The following is a 12,876-nucleotide window of genomic DNA, read 5'->3' on the forward strand; positions in this document are numbered from 1 at the left end:
CCAACTCTGATATACCATGACCAGATATACATTTATCGTCCTTCACTTGCTTTTCAACATTTTAAAAGCACATCTCCCTTTGCAATTCCCTACCATTCCACCTACCACTCCTAAGTTAAGGAAGAAGATACCACACATCCGTTAACATCTTCCCTTCCCATCATTCAGGAATGTAAAGTGAACAAGCAAGTCATTTGCACATTTTCAGAACTGGAGCAGACTTCTGGTTAGAGTATGATATGGAGTGCAGACGTCTCTATCACAGCTTCAGTATACTTTTTCCACTGTTTACTTTTTAAAAACTTTCAAAATTTCATATTCTCTGTTTGAAGTCAATACAAGAGCTGAAAAGATTGGTAAAAGTGGAAAGAAATAAGAAACTCTGGCTAATCCACAGACACATCTGATTACTCTGGCACTTCCGAAGCACTTGAACAAACTAAATAATTATCGATGCAGGATTTAAATGTCTAGATGATAGGCTTTTGGCACTGGAAAAGAAGAACAAGGTGCGTGTTTGACCTCACAGAATCTACTTTAAAGGATCTGAACGACTGGGTCTGTCACCTGGAAGACAACAATGAGAGACTAATGGCGAGAATGATCGATTTGGAAAGTTGAGGTAGGCAACAGAACTTGCGTATTGTAGGTTTAGCTGAAGATGCTGAAATGGGTCTGCATACTAAATTTTTATCTGATTTGTTGGTAATGGTGTTTGGGGACAAGGTGTTTCTGATACCACCGGATTTTGACAGAGTGCATCGTTCATTATTGCCTAAGCCTAAATCGGGGCAAAAACCACATTCATTGGTTATATCCCTACATTGCTATCAAACAAAGGAACTGCTGATCAATGAAGCCCATTGTAAAGGTACTCTGCAATACTGTAGCAAACAATTTTGAATCGTGAAACTGTCCTGAAGTCATGGGGCAGCGAGCCATATACCGGGAAGTTATGTCACAGTTATTCAAATGTGGATGTAAGCCTTCACTGCTGTTCCCAGCATGTCTTCACATCTCTCTTCCTAGTGGTATCAAGAAATGGGTTAGTTCAGTGGAGGATGCTCGTGAGTACATTCGTAAACTTCCTGCTCCAATTTCTGAATGACATTCTCTCTTTTCTTTCTGTTGAATGTCTATTTTGAACCGATGATTAAATTTTAATAAATTAAAGCTTCATTTATTGGTTTTTAAAGCTTTCACAGGAAAAACATTGATATTATGAGCTGATTTAATTTGGAGTAGTTGAAGGAAAAGAATTCAACACATTCTGATTGAATTTATGGTTAAGATTGTTCTATCAAAATGGGTTAGATATTTTTTACATCTTGAAACACATTTTTAAAAATCTTTGAGAAGTCTTTAATATTTTTTGACGTACGCTGATTTAGACTAAACACGGCTTCTTTTGGTTTACAGCAGAAACATCTAATCCATTGATTTTTAACCTTTTTCTTTCCACTCACATATCACACTAAGTAATCCTTATGCCATCAGTGCTCTGTGATTAGTAAGAGATCGCTTAAGATGGTATGTGAGTAGAAAGGGAAGGACGAGAACCACTACTCTAGACCCAATTGTTACTGAAATATTTTGCTTGATAAAAATGGTTACTGGCCTATTTCTTGTGGATTACTGTGCACAAAATGAGTCAATTAGGTATGATTAAAACAGTGGTTTTCAATCTTTTTCTTTCAACCCACATATCACCTTAAGCAATCCCTTACTAATCACCGAGCACAGATGGCATAAGGAATACTTAAGGTGGAATGTGTGTGGAATGAAAAAGGTTGAGAACCACTGATCTAATTTCTATTGGAAGATAGTGGGTTTCTAGAATTAATTAGCGTTCTGTTGGTCTATTCGACAGCTTTAGGGGAGTGGGACAGGAGAAAAAGCATGGGTTTATGAATCTTCTGTGTTGACATGGTGCATTATTTTTTTCTTTTAAATTCCACCTTATGGAATTGTACCCTCTGGTTTAATAAGGCGGCTTGCAGACTGGAGATCGTTGTTCATACTGCATGAACTCAGCACTACATGTGCAATGCAATCTCTGAAATTAACTTTACTGTTAGTTTTTACTTTTTATAATTGAGTGACCATGGCTAATCCTATTAAGTTTCTGAGTTGGAATATCAAAGGCCTAAATCATCCAGAAAAACAAAGGAAAGTGGTCTCACATTTAAAACAATTTAAAGCTGCAATTATAATTTTACAGGAGACACATTCATTGCAGTGATGTTTCGCACCTGATGTTGTGGTGGAAAGGGCAGCAATATCATTCTTCTTTTCAAGCTAAATCTAGAGGGTTATCATTCTTTATTAATCAGAATATTCCTTTTAGTATACATAATGTTGTTTCGGATTCTAATGGTGGTTTTTGAATGGTTTCAGGGAAATTACATGATAGAATTGTGGTTTTCATAAATGTTTATGTTCCCAATTATGATGATCTGGGGTTTTTGATTTTTTTTTTACTTCCTTGCCAGATTACCTTCGCTTATTATAGGCTCTTGGTTCTTGATCCTCAAAAATATTCTATATGGAATCTAAACTGGAGGTAGAGGAGGAGTGCTTAAGGAGGAGATATTTGAAGAGCTATCTTAAATTTAATTGGGTCTGGTTGTGTGAGTATGGTAGGGTGAAGATTATTCCATGCTTTAATTGTGCAGGGGAAGAATGAATTGCTGTACACATCTGTCTTGGAAGATAGCACTACAAATTGGGTTCCGTACCCTCATCTGCTCCAAGCAGGTTTGGGCTCGGTGTAGAATTGGTAGTCTATATCGAGCTGGCAGCTTAGCATTTTGTGAAAACTGGTCAGGTGGTGTGCTTCATGTCTGTCTGGAGAAAGCTCCACTTTATTGAATCCAAGAGTTTTGTAACATTCACTTCTCTTCCATATGTATTTGTGACAAATCAGGCTGCCTGTCTCTGGACTTATTCGATGGTAGTAGTGTTTTTCTTTGTATGGGTCCCATGCAGCTACTGCATATTCCACATGCGGTCTAATGAAGGAGAGGTACAACTTCTTGACAAAAGTTGAACAATGAGGGAACTTGCGTCTGAGAAAATTTAGTTTTCCTGCTGCCTTCACCATTGTATGATATGTCTAAGCATTCCAACACAAGTCGTTCTGGATTTTGATGCCAAGGTATTTGGTCTGTTTGGTTTCATCAAGGATGACACCTGGGATTTTGCATGATGTTTTGCCTGGTTTCCTCTTCCTGGTGACATGCATGGTTTGCATAAGGAAAGATTGAATTGCATGCCCCATTTTTGTGACCATTCTACCATGCTATCAAGATCTTTTTTGAGAGCATCCTTGTCATTAGCTGACTTAATTGGACGGTATATAAAACAGTTGTCTGCAAATAGTCTAGTGGGCTTGTGACTTTTCTGTGAATGTCATTAATACAGAGTAAAAAAAAATGTGGGGCTAACACTGTGCTCTGGGGTGCACCACTTAACACTGGATGGCATTCAAAGCTTTATCCATTCATGCACACCCACTGGTGTGGGTGAAACTGAAAATCTATCTTTTAGTGTTGGAGTGAATACCGTAGCAGTCGAGCTTCTTAAGTGATCTTTGGTGGGAAATGACATCAAATGCTTTGGAAAAGTGACATTGTTATCGAACTTTTTTGGCTAGGTCATTTGTTGACAGGATAAGATGACAAGGCAGGGATTTCAACTGCTGGTTGGACCCTATCCTAGATTGTTCATCTTCTAACCTGGCTACATTAAATAAATCTGACTCATTAGTACATTTTATCGGATTATGGCATTTTAGATATCTGGCGCTTATTATTTTTATCCTACTAACAGAGAGTATTCTTTCTTTTCCCAATTTCATCATACTTACTCAGGTATTGATTACATTTTTATTGATAATCATTTAATTCCATTGATTCATTCTTATAAATACCAAAGTATTATTATGTCTGATCACAGTCATAGATTCTTCTTAACTTTCCTCAAGATAAAAGGGACTGGCACTTTAATTCAGATAAGGATTTTGTTAAATTTATGAAAGAACAGATAGTTTTCTTTTTTGATACTAATCTCCCCTCGGAGAACTCTAGTTATATGGGTTACTTTGAAAGCCTTTCTTTGGGGGAATTCATTTTGTATACTGTTAATAAAAAAAGGAAAAATAATAAAGAAAATATGAGTTAATTAAACAAACTAAACAATTAGATCAACAGTACACTCAAACTAAAAACTCAGATGTATACAAAAAATGGATTGAACTAAAAAAAATTGATCTTATCTCAATATATTCAGTTGTACACCAACTTTTGAAATCTAAAAGTCAATTATACATTCCTGGTGATAAATCGGGTAAGTTTTTGGCTAACCAACTGAGGAAATTTGCTGCTAAATGGCATATTACAAAGGTTCATTAAGATAATGGTATTTTGACTTCAGATCATTCTGATATAAATGATCCATTTAAAAAATTTTACTCTAAATTATACCCTTCTGAATGTAAGAATGACAGTAATTTGATGAAGAATATTTTTTAGACAGATTGAATATCCCCAAGATTTCTTCAGATAGTCAAATTAGACTGGATGAATCTAGCTCACAAGAGAAAATAATGGTTGCTATTTCGTCATTACTATCTGGAAAGGGCCCTGGACTCAATAGGTCTCCAGTGGAGCTTTTAAAATTATTTTCTCAACTACTCACACCACATTCGTATGTGGTGTTTTCAGATTCATTTAAACAGTGGAAGTTTCCAGATTCATTTAATGAAATTTGCACATATTTAACTGCGAAGAAAGGTAAAGACACAACTGAATGTTCCTCTTGTAGACTGATTTCCTTACTGAATGTTGATGCTAAAATTTTAGCCAATAGGATGGAAAACATTTTAACATCAGTTATTCCTGAAGATCAGATGGAGTTTATTAAAAATTGATATTCCTATTTTAATAAATGTTGCCTAATGAATATTATGTATTTTCCCTCTGGGAAAATTCCTGAGTGTATTCTTTCATTGGGTGGAGAAAAAGCTTTTGATTGAATAAAATGGGCATATCCGTTTACAACCCTTGAAAATTTTAATTCTAGTTCTGATTTTATTACATGGGTTAAATTATTTAGAGGCTGCCGGGAAGGTAAGGGCTATAAAAGGGCACTGACCGGGGCCTGGTCGATCACTCGAGGGAGCAGAGGAAAGAAGAGGTGAACAAGTAAGCAGTATTTTACTGGGTCAGGTTTAATTAATTAATTGGTTAATAGGCCAATGAATAAGAGGGCAGGTACAGGGAGTGGCCTAAGCTAGTGAGTGGAGCAGTAGGACCTCCAGGCTTTGGCCCATCAGGCTTTGGGTAAAGCAGGCGAGGAGAAAGGTGGGCTTTCCTATTTACTCTTCATAGGTGAGTTTATATTAAAGGGCTGAGACATGCCTATGGGGTTAGTTATCTGCTCAAGTTGCCAGATGTGGGAACCTTAGTTCCTTAGAGACTGGGTTAGTGATCTGGAGCTCCAGCTTGAGGACCAACAGCTCATCAGGGAAAGTAAGGAGGCAAGTGAGAGGACCTTTACCCTTCCCAGAGTGCATGTGTGCAAGGGGTGTACCGGGACACAACTATTAAAGGATAAAATTAAGGAACTGGAGTTGCAGCTTGATGATCTGAGGCTTATTAGGGAAAGTGAGGAAGTTATTGACATGACTTCCAAGCAGGTGGTTACCCCCATATGGGGGGGGGGGGGGTCAGGTAAGTGGACTACCGCCAAAGGTAGAAGGAAAGTTGCTCAGTTAGTGGAGATCACTCCAGTAGCTATTACTCTTAGCAACAAATATATTGTTCTGGATGATGTTGGGGAAGATGGCCAGTCTGAGGTTGGTCCAAGGGAGCGAGTGGTGCAGAATGGAAGGAGGAGGGAGAAGGTGGTCATTGGGGACTCCCATCATCAGGGGAACAGAGAGAAGGTTCTGTGTGCCTGACAAGTATTCCTGCAGGTATGTTGCCTCCCAGGAGCCAGAGTGCGGGATATCTCTGACAGGGCTCATAGTATTCTGAGGAATATGTGAGCAGCCGGACATCCTGGTACATGTGGGTACCAATGAGATAGACAAACTGAGGGAGGAGATCCTGAAGAGGGAGTACTGTGAGCTAGGATGGAGATTAAAAAGCATGACCAGGGTCATAATCTCAGAGTTGCTACATGTGCTGCGTGCGGGATAGGGCAAAAATGAAAAAAATAGGAAGTTAAATGCATGGCTGGAAGAATGGTGCAGGGTGCAAGGTTTCGGGTTCATGGACCATTGGGATCTGTTCTGGGGGAGACATGACCTCTACAGGAAGGATGGGTTGCGCCTGAATCCAAAGTGGGGGCCAATATACTTGCAGTAAGGTTTACCAATGCTGTTGGATATGTTTTAAACTGAATTGGCAGGGGGAGGGGAACCAGACTGATAGGGAAATGGACTGAAGGGAAACATAGAGGTAGCTCTGATAGGCTGTGAAATCTCAAAGCAGGAGGGAGCAAAGAGAGATAGGAGAGTTTCAGAGAGGGTGTCAGGCAGCAATTTGGAGAGAGCAGGGTGGTACAGTTTCAAGATATTGTATATGAAAATGCACAGAGTATCAGGAATAAAATGGATGAGCTTGAGGAGCAAATGGACATTGAAGGTTATGATGTTATCGGAGTAACAGACATGGCTGCAGGAGGGACAGGGTTGGGAAATTAATGTTCTAGGGTATACAACCTATCAAAAAGACAGAAAGTTAGGTAGAAGAGGTGGGGTGGCTCTGTTGGTGAAGAATGAAATTCAGATGCTGGAAAGGAAAGACATTGAATCAGGTGGAGTAGAGTCTGTTTGGATAGAGTTGAGAAATTGCAACGGCAAAAGAACCATAATGGGGGTCATATATAGACCTCCGAACAGTGGCTCTGATGTGGGAATCAGTATAAATAAGGCATTAAGAATGGCATCTCAGAGTGGTAGTGATATAGTGGTTATGGGTTAATTCAACTTGCAAGTGGACTGGGAAAATCAAGTAGGTGTGGGGAAAATTAAATAGTGCGTTTATAGAATGTCTCAGAGATACATTCTTGGAGCAGCTTGAGATGGAACCTACCGGGGAAGTCTATTCTGGATTTCATACTGTGCAATGGCGTAGAGTTAATAAGACACCTTGAGGTAGGGGTGCCATTAGGTAATAGTGGCATAATATAATTACTTTTAATCTGCAAATGGAAAGGGAGAAGAAAAGGAATTCAGAAACATTAGTGCTGCAGCTGAATAAGGGTGATTATACAGGTATGAGGGAGGAGCTAGCCAAAATAAAATGGAAGGACATTCTAGCTGGGAGGACAACTGGGCAAAAATGGCAGGTATTTCTAGACATTTTTCACAGGATTCAGAATATATTCATTCCAAGGAGGAGGAAAGGCTTTAAAAAGAGCAAATGGCAGCTGTGGTTGACAAAGGAAATCAAGTGCAGTATCAGGTACAAAAGAATTAAGTACAAGATGGCAAAGCAGAGTAGGAGGTTAGAGGATTGGAAAGCCTTTATATTTAAAAAAAAGAGAAACTAAGAGTCATTTGGGAGGGGAAAATGATGTACGAGAGTAAATTGGCAAGTAATATAAAATGGGATGGCAAAAAGCTTCAGTTGTGTAAAAAGAAATTGGTTAGGGCCAAAATTGGGCCCTTAAAAACAGAGAAACGTGAAATTATCAATGGGAACATGGAGATGGGTGAGGAATTTAACAAATACTTTGCATCTGTTTTCACCAAGGAATGATCAGGTTCTGATCAGATAAGGGGTAGGGGGGTCTAGCAGTGTCTAGGGACTTGGTGAAATCATCAAAGGAAACAGAGAATCTGATGAATAACCAGATCCAGAAGCAGGTGGTTGTGAGCAAATTGTTAGAGCTGAGGCCTGGTAAGTCCCCTGGGCCTGATGGGCTCCATCCAAGGGAGCTTAGAGCGGTTGCTCTGGAAATTGTGGAAGCACTGGTCGACATTTTCCAAAGTTCTTTAGATTCTGTGGAAGTGCCTGCAGACTGGAGAGTGGCTGATGTAGTACCACTTTTTAAGAAGGGAGGGAGGGAGAGAGAATACGGGAAATTATAGACCAGTCAGCCTGACTTTGGTGATGGGGAAGATATTGGAATCCATCATTAAAGGAAAAATAGCAGAACACTTAGGAAGGAATAATAGTATCAGTGCTGGTCAGCAAGGGTTCCTTAAAGGAAAATCTTGTTTGACTAATCTCCTGGAATTTTGAGGATGTAACAGGGAGGGTGGACTCAGGAGAGCCAGTGGATGTGGTGTACTTGGACTTCCAGAAACCCTTTGATAAGGTCCCACACAGGAGGCTAGTTAGCAAAATCAAGGAGAACAGTATCGGGGGTAGGGTGCTGTCATAGATAGATCGTTAGTTGAGAAATAGGAAACAAAGGGTTGGGATAAATGGGTCATTTACTGGATGGCAGAATGTGACGATTTGGGTCCCGCAGGGATCGGTGTTGGGACCTCAGTTGTTTATAATTTATGTAAATGATTTGGATGAGTGCAAATTTGCAGATCACACTAAACTGGGTGGTTGGAAGTGCGAGGAGGATGTCAGGAAATTGTAGGGGGACTTGGACAGGTTAGGGGAGTGGGCGAAAAGATGGCAGATGAAGTTTAATGTGAGTAAATGCGAGATTGTCCATTTTGGAGGCAGAAACAAGAGACCAGAATATTATTTAAATGGAGTTAAGCCAGGGAGTGGGGTAATGCAAAAGGATCTGGGCATACTTATTCACCAGTCATTGAAAACTAGCATGCAGGTTCAGCAAGCAGTGAAGGCGAACGGTATGTGGGCTTAAATAAAGAGGGGATTGGAGTACCTAATTTTAGATTTTACTACTGCCCTCCTGAACTTGTACAGGGCCCTAGTGAGACCTCACCTGAGTATTGTCCAGTTCTGGTCCCCATATTTAAGAAAGGACATACTTGCTATAGAGGGAGTGCAGCGCAGATTTATGAGGTTAGTTCCCGGGATGGCAGGATTGTCATACTCGGATAGGTTAGAAAGACTGGGATTATATGCAATGGAGTTTAGAAGGATGAGGGGAGAGATGATTGTAGTTTTTAGGATTATTAAAGGGCTCGACGGAGTGAAATCAGAGCACATATTCCCAATGATGGTGGGAAAGATAGGACTAGAGGGCATAGTTTAAGAATACAGGGAAGGCCATTTAAGACAGAAATTAGGATAATTTTTTTACCTAGAGAGTTGTGGATCTGTGGAATGCATTGCCACAGAGGGTAGTGGGGGTGAATTTGCTTGATAGATTTGAGAGAGTTGGATAAGGCTCTTGTGGGCAGGGAAGTTGAGGGTTATGGGGATAAGGTTGGGATTGATTATTGAAAGAGAAAGATCAGCTATGACACAATAAATGGCGGTGCTGGCTTGATGGGTGTCTATTGTCCTTATGACCATCCACCGCAATTCTTACTAATTTACAACAATCTCAGCCAACAATCTGCAATGTGGCACTTATCAAGGATGCCCTTTAAGTCCTTTATTATTTGATCTGGCGATTAAACCATTGGCAATTTCTTTTCGTGAGTGTAGAGATATGTTTGGGATATGGAGGAAAGGAATTGAACATATGGTTTCCCTTTATGCAGATGACCTCTTACTTTTCATCTCAGATCCAGTTGCCTCCCTCCCCCATATGATATCATTACTTTCACAATTCAGTCAATTTTCAGGATATAAATAAAAGTGAACTTCTCCCATTAAATTGTTCTGTAGCATTTAAGATTGTTAAAAGTCAATTTACCTATCTTGTTATTACAATTACAAAGAATCATAAACATCTTTTTAAGGAGAATTATCTTGCTGTGCTTAAACCAGTGAAGCTTTCCGACACAATGGTCACCTTTATCTACAACTTTAGTTGGCCGTATAAATTATATTAAAAATTTAGGTAAAATACTAATTTTAATAGCTTTTTCAATTTGTTTCAATTTTTGTTCCTAAATTGTTTTTTTTACTTGACTTGGCTATATGGCCTTACGTATGGAAGAGTAAACATCCTTGCCTTCATAGTTCTTCTACAGAGATCTAAGAGAGATGGTGGAATGGCTCTACCTAATTTTAGATTTTACTATTGGGCAGTCAATGTATGAAGTCTAACATTTTTGTCTAGTTTTCATAATCATTCTGACTGCATATTATGGGTATCAATGGAGCTGAATTTCACCCCAAAATGTTTCTAATTTAGTGCTTCATGGCTCTTCACTTCCATTTTCAACTCAGTTCAAAGATAATTTAATGTTAAATATTCTGAGAATTTAGGCACAGTTTAGAAAATATTTTACATTTCATAATTTCTGTCTTCCAAACTCTATCATATTCAATCACTTTTTTTCAACCTTCTTTACAAAATGCTATTTTTACAGAGATGGTGTAGAGAGGGTCTTCAAAGATTTAAGGATCTGTCAATGATGGGTATTTTTGCATCATTTGAGCAACTGTCTGCTAAATTTAACCTGCCCAAATCTCAATTTTTTTTTTAGATATTTGCAAGTCTGGCGTTTTCTGGAATCACAACTATTTGATTTCCCAAGAAAGTCTGAATCAAATTTTGTAGATGTGTTTTTTAATTTAACGTCTTCTTATAAGGGATTAATATCTGTTATTTACATGAAATTGTTATGTTTAAATCAGTCTTTGTGAGCTAAAATTAAAAATGCTTGGGAACAGGATTTAAATTTGACTATATCCGATGCGAATTGGGGCATCATTCTTATGTTAATGATTCTTTGTTATGTGCTCGTCATGGTTTTATTATAATTTAAAGTAATACAAAGAGCACAAAGGCTAAATTGTCTCATTTTTATTCTGATCCAAGTCCCTGTTGTGTCAGGTATAAGAGCGGAGAAATTTCATTTTAATTCCTATGTTCTGGATTTTTCCTAGTCTAGGAAAATACTGGAGAAAAGTTTTCCATACTTTGTCAAATGTTTTCAATATAGATTTAATACGGAATCCTTTGGTGGCCCTCTTGGGTACAATGGGAGGGAATGTTGCTGCTGCTTCTTTGCCTTTAGTTCAGAGTCAGGCTATCTCTTTTGCTTCTCTTTTGGCAAAGTGTGTAATTTTGCTTAAATGGAAGGATACTGCCCCACCTACTCATGATCCGTGACACCATTTCTTGATTGAATATGGATAAAACTTTGGATGTTTTAAATTTTCACCTGAATCAATGACTATTCACCCTCAATGAAAAGTCATTGATATAACCTAGCAATCTGTTCCTTGCAACATTCCAAAGAAAGTGCAGGTGAAAATTAAAAGGAAAATGCTAAACATAGTGGGAATTTCAATCTAAGATTTACTCAAGAAATTATAGATACTTTGTCATTGCATATATTCAAGACAAAAGAAAAGATTTTTATCCACTGAAGGAGAAAGAGGAAATGTATCAAAGGAATGGAAGACTGGACAGTAAAATAGACAACATACAGAATCAGCCACAACCTAATGAAACTCTCAGAGCCACTGCCAACTGTAGCTTTTATTATTTGCATTCTTTTGTTCTTAGAATTCCAGCATTTTCAATTTTAACATCCAAAGTCATTACTGCTCATAATTTTATATTTTAAGAGACTATTTTAATACAATTTTTATAAAATTAATTGGATTTATTTGAAAATAGATTTCACTTTAGATATCTTTCTTTGGCTTGGCTTCGCGGACGAAGATTTATGGAGGGGTAATGTCCACGTCAGCAGCAGGCTCGTTTGTGGCTGACAAGTCTGACGCGGGACAGGCAGACACGGTTGCAGCGGTTGCAGGGGAAAATTGGTTGGTTGGGGTTGGGTGTTGAGTTTTTCCTCCTTTGTCTTTTGTCAGTGAGGTGGGCTCTGCGGTCTTCTTCAAAGGAGGTTGCTGCCCGCCGAACTGTGAGGTGCCAAGATGCACGGTTTGAGGCGATATCAGCCCACTGGCGGTGGTCAATGTGGCAGGCACCAAGAGATTTCTTTAGGCAGTCCTTGTACCTCTTCTTTGGTGTACCTCTGTCACGGTGGCCAGTGGAGAGCTCGCCATATAACACGATCTTGGGAAGGCGATGGTCCTCCATTCTGGAGACGTGACCTACCCAACGCAGTTGGATCTTCAGCAGTGTGGATTTGATGTTTTTAAACAGTGTAGGTTTTTAAACTGATTCAATATGTCTTTTTATTCAAGACAATCATTTTGAGCCACAACCTCTTTGTAAGGTTCAGTAAATTAAATGCTTGGTTAGTATTTAAAGGGTTGTTGAACAAAAATTACCTCAATTCATTTTAATATAATTTTCCTGAAAAATCCCAATCTGCATTTCTCATCAAAAAGCTGTTCAGAGCCAAATAACTTCAAATGAATGACAGCATGTTAACAAATCAATTAACTAATTTTCTAATTATTGAAGCCAGTTTGTTCTTATTTAGATGAAAATAAAATCCAGCTGCCATTTGAATTCTGCCGCCTTCTTTTCCTTTCAGACTAATCATTAATCTTTTTCAAGCTACCGCTAAATATGGTCACAAATGAAATGGGAAAATTGTTCTGAGCCATGCCTGCGGCTCAGACTAATTAAAAGGTTTATATTAAAAAAATTTAAATAAACTCCCAAACAAAAAAAAAGAAACTTCTGGGTCTGCACTACAATTCAAAATAATCATGGCTTTTCATCAATCTTAATTGTTTTCACCCCATACACCTTGATCTCTTTTAAGATTTAAAATGTCATCACCTACTCCTTACATCAGTTGCTTGGCGTCCACAAACCAACATGAAAGCTAATTCCTCAGGTTCATTTCTCTGAGAAAAACATTCTCACCTCAGTGCTAGTTATTGTGGTGGA

The 12,876-nt window shown here is 38.6% G+C and overlaps 1 protein-coding gene across 12 annotated transcripts in view; it reads right to left on the reverse strand.

Annotated features, from left to right (window-relative positions):
- Positions 1 to 12,876, reverse strand: part of trappc9 (trafficking protein particle complex subunit 9) — a 650,990-nt gene that overhangs the window by 305,419 nt on the left and 332,695 nt on the right. The gene's annotated exons all lie outside the window — the stretch shown is intronic.

The sequence above is a fragment of the Narcine bancroftii genome, chromosome 2 (genome assembly GCF_036971445.1).
Source record: "Narcine bancroftii isolate sNarBan1 chromosome 2, sNarBan1.hap1, whole genome shotgun sequence".
In the NCBI taxonomy this organism is placed as follows: Eukaryota; Metazoa; Chordata; class Chondrichthyes; order Torpediniformes; family Narcinidae; genus Narcine; species Narcine bancroftii.